The sequence below is a fragment of the Pteropus vampyrus genome, unplaced genomic scaffold (genome assembly GCF_000151845.1).
Source record: "Pteropus vampyrus isolate Shadow unplaced genomic scaffold, Pvam_2.0 Scaffold46, whole genome shotgun sequence".
NCBI lineage: Eukaryota > Metazoa > Chordata > Mammalia > Chiroptera > Pteropodidae > Pteropus > Pteropus vampyrus.
Genome location: NW_011888827.1, coordinates 1256157 through 1261185, shown reverse-complemented (window position 1 = coordinate 1261185; position 5029 = coordinate 1256157).

Sequence of the window (5029 nt, the reverse complement as noted above, 5' to 3'; positions counted from 1 at the left end):
CCATATTCTGTGAGCTGTTTTTTTTTTCTTTTATTCTTCTTTCTTCTTTTTTTTTAAATGATATAACCACAAAAAAAATGAGACATATACACAATTCAATATACAGATTTAAAGCGTACAGGTGGATGAATGCTGGCAAATGGATGCCCCCATGTAACCAGCATCTCGGTTAAGTATGAACTATTTCTACTATCTCGAAAAGTTCCCTTGTGCCACTTTCTTGTCTCCACCCAGAGGTCAATGCCATTTTACTTTCCATCACCATAGCCCAGTTTTGCATGTTCTAGAAGCTCATATAATTGGAACCATATGGTATGCTACCTTTTATATCTGGTTTCTTTTGCTCAAAATTATGCATTTGAGATTTATTCATGTGTTTGTATGTATCAGTAACTCTTTCCTTTGATCACTGAGTAGTATTCCACCGTACGAATATATCACGATTTATCCATTCTTTTGTTCATGAACATTTGGGTTGTTTCCAGTATTTGGTTATCATAAACAAAACTGCCGAGAACATCTGTATGAGTCTCTTGATGTTGGCTAATTCATAACAGGCCCCCAAAGAGATGGGTGGGAAAAACGAAAAACATAGAGGGGATCCACACAAATTGTCAGTTTTTGACAAAGCTAGCAAGGCAATTCAACTTTCTTAACAAGCAATCCTGAAGCAACTAAATATCCTTATGAAAAAAAGAACTTCCGCCCCCTACTTCATGCCACATGCAAAAATTAATTTGAGATATAACATGGGTCTAAATGTAAAAACTAGTGTATACAGCTTCCAGGAGAAAATATAGGAGGAAGTCTTTGCAGATAAGGACTAGGCTAAGATTTCTTAGGACACTAAAGGAACAACTGTAAGAGAAGAAATCGATAAATTGGACTTCATCGAAATTAAAAATATGTGCTCTACGAAAGGCACTGTAGAATGACAAGTTACGGCACAGATGGAGAGAAGATATTTCTAACATATATAATTAACAAAGGCCTAGAATACAGAATATATTAAAATGCCTTCAAATCAATAATTAAAAGCAAAAACCCAATTTTAAAAATAGGCAAAAGACATGCGTAGGTATTTCACAAAAAAGATGTACGAACGGCCAAAACACACATGAAAAGATGTTCAACATCATGGGCATCAGGGAAACATACAAGAAAACCACAAGGAGATTTCACCCAAGTTGCAGCCGGGCGCCATAAGCACAGAGCTCCCTGCACTTCTAGCAAGTGAACCAGCTGGGCACGAAGCACCAAGGCTTCTTAATCTTTATTTTCGTGTGGATATACCAGGATCTCGATTTGTACCACAGCATCCATCCATGACAATGAGAACTGTGTTGGTGGCTCCCACACCAAGATATTTCTCTTTGGGTGAAGTAAAGCAAGTGATATTCTGACTTTTCACATGAGGAATTTAAAAATAATAGACAAAATCCTACCAGGAAAGAAAGTTCCTGATTTAAGACATTCTATGAAATGAAGTAACAGTTTCCCCTGAAGACTTTGATCAATTCATACTTTTGCTCCTTCGATGGAATAACAACTACTCTAAAACGGTGAAAAGATTAATTCGCTTTCGATGTTTTACCTTTGTGGAAGCAGGAACATTATCTTTTATTACGTGGAACTTGGCTGAAGGCACTTCAGTGTTGGAGCTATCGCGCTGTATCCTCAGAGGTCTTATGAGCGCTGCTACTTGGAAGAAGATAAACGAACTGAGAAAGTTTAGCTTGAGAAGAGAAGTTCCTCTGCCTTCCTCCCTCTCACCGGCTCTTCCTCTTCTCTCTTCCACCTGCATCTCCATCTCCTGTTGCCAGGTCATAGGCTTCGAGAAGCTGGGTAGGAGCCATTGAGATACAAAGTATAACTTTTGGAAATGAAATGGTAAGAAGTGGTTGCCAAGTTGTGCTCTCCAATGGTAGCTTTGGTTTTTGGAAATTGCCAAAAGTTCGCTCGATGTGGGATCATCGTTACTGGACAATACTGTTTGGGGATTTAAAAAAAATCTAACAGAAGAGGTACGAATACAGAGGGATGAAGGTGATTTTCTTGACACGCCCATATGCTTGATATAAAATATGAGAGATTTTTGCAAAGTGGCACATTCTGAAGTGATTTTTCAACGATCACTGGAGTAGCTATATGGCATTTCTAGAGGGTTCTGTTATTTGGTACATGTTCACAGCTGGACAGCTGCTAGAGCCAGCCATCTCCAAACCCCTGGGAATGGCTGCCTGCTTTTTGTAGGATTTGGGACATTGAGGATGCCATCTTCAGTCCCTTTCATGGGGGAACAGAGCTTGTCTGCCTTTAAAGAGGGACCTGACTTAAATTATAAATTCTTCTGTGAGAGAGAGCCCACAGAATATCTTGATCCAGATTCATATAATGAACGAGGCTAGAGCTTCCCCTTGACAGCTGACTTTCATAAGTGGGAAAGGAGATTATTAGGGCAGAAGACAGAGTTGCCAAAAGGACTGGAGAAGAAAGAGACTGGCAGCTGAGGACAAACCCAAGGGTGACATCACAGCTCTGTTTAAAGGCCATCCTGCAAATCTGTATCGACAGAGGTGGAAGCCTTACCAAGGAGCACCCAGGATGACTCATTCACTGGTTAAAGATTTCTGGGGTCTGATAAGTGCTCAGGGAGCCAACCTAGTTGGCTTCAGTCTACCTGGTTGTGGCACGGAAGAGGGTATCCGGGTCCTTGTTTGTTTGTTTCCCATCAAACATTTCCCTACTTCGGAGTACCAGTCCTCTATTTGTGAGTTCACCTTCCCCCATCCTCAGCTCAGGGGCTTTGGGGGAAGATGCCACTCTCGCTCACTCCTGCCTTAGTGATGAAGCCTGTGGCCCAGGCCTGAGACAACCAATCTGTTCACGATTCCCCAGCCACAGTGATTGGTTCAGGGCCAGGTAGTGCAAATGACATTCAGTGACACTTTTTCTGGGAGTGCTAGAATCAAGGTAGAGATCTTTCCTACCAAATTTGAGAGTAACAACCTGGAACCCGAGACTGAAGCCAATTCAGTGCAGACAGAAAGCAGAAAGAACCAAGTCTTGACGTTGCTTTGCCCCGAGTCCGGCTGTGCCTGAAGACGATCTTCTTTGCACTTTTCCATTTTTTTCCTCAAACACGTTTGGCTTGTGCCATCTGTTGCTTGCCATCACAGACGTTCTGACTTTATCAGTTCTGAGTGGGAGGTGGACAGGGGGTGGGGCAGGACTACTTCATTGATGGAAATTCCAGGACGGTGTGTTGCAATTTCCTATGAGGAAGAACTTTCAACAGAGCTGTCTGAAGAGGGTACAAGCTCCCTGAAGAGAGATTTCCTTATCAGTGGCAGGATCTCCAATAAGCACAGGTTGGCCCCTTGGAGGGGATAGCACAGAATAAATTTAAGCAACTAATGGAGGATTAAACCAGGCAAGTCTAGTGATGAGGTCACACGCCCTTTCAAACTCCCTATCTAGGTATCTCTAATGCGAGGAAGAAATGATAAACATAATGTGGCACAAAGATTTTAATTCTATGATCTTGATAACTGACTCCATTGGTCAGAACTGCCACATTGGTCTCCACCATGAACTTAACCTTGCTTCAGCCCTCGGCTCTGCCAGTGAGGTCAGCCCACTATGCCCGCCAGACCCCTTCCACCTCTGCCCACTGCACTACGCTCTGCCCTCAGCCGGCATTTCCTCCCCTTCTGCTTTCCAACCTTGCTTTACAAGAACCTGCTCCCCTCGATAAAGCCGTATCCCCTGGCCACCCCAGACCAAAGGAGCGACTCCAACTTCTGACCTCTGAGTGATCCAGGTGTCTGAAGCACTTCTTTGGATTTATTCACACAGTTCCTTGACGTTTCCTCATGACCCTTCAGCTCCCCATCTTCTTGAGGGCAGGAATGGTTTATGAATCCTAGCACCCAGCACACAGCTTTGCACAGGCTGTGCTCTGGTGATGCTTATAGGTAAGTGATATTTTAATGTCATGGGCTCTCAGTAGTATCACCTCCTGGAGCACGGCCTCCTGACAGCCTCAGTCCCCGTTACTGAGTTCACTGGATTGGCTAGGGGCTCTCCCGCACCCCTTTGCCAACCTAGGGGTGTCCAGTCGTGTCCAGGGTAGTTGCAGGGCCCAAGAGACAGAGGAGACAGACCGCTACACCTCCTTCCTCCAGGTCCTTCCCACTCCATACCTGACAGGCCATGCGCCTGATGAAATATGTACTCATTCACCCATCCATCCATCCATCCATCCATCCATCCATCCATCCATCCATCCATCCATCCATCCATTCATTCACCAAAGGCCCACTAAGCACCCTGTGCCAGGCCTTGGGTGTACAGTGATGAGCAAATCAGATGCAGCTCCTGCCTGTGGGGCTTCCGATACCGGGCCCTTCTGTATCTTGAATGTCCATTTGGTTTAAATTAGTAAAGCTGAGAGAAATAACCCTCTGCCGGGCTCTCACTTGAGGTCGTGACCCCCAGTTAACGGTGAGGGGTGAAGGGTGAGGGTCTGGCCTTTGACTCTGAACCCTGCCGACGAGGGTCCTGGTCCTACCTGCCAGCCTGGCTGCTTGACCGCCTGCCACGGGCAGGGACTGTACCAGTCTCTCTCTTTTATTCCCCTCTCGCTGCCCAGCAGCCATAGCTGCTGAGGGTGGGGTGGACCCCATCGCCAGGGGCCACCCGGCACTGGTGGCTTGGCAAAGAGCCGGGCTCGTTGTTGCCCTTAGTCTGTGCCAAGGCTCTGGAGCCTGGCTGGCGCTTCCTGGGGGCAAAACGAAGCCTGCGGGTGATCTGGGGAAACTGGCTAGAAAAAAGAATCTCAGGGTGGAAAGGTGTAGGGCGGGCAGAAAACGGAAGGGAGGGCGCGCTGCCCAGCACGAAGAGAGGGCGCCGGGGCTGCCTGGAGCCCCAGAGAGTCCCGGAGGAGTCTCGTACTACATGCCCACGTGCGTGCGTGTGCCAGGACGCGACAGCAGGGAGAGCGAGTCCGCGGAGCGAGGGGGCGCAC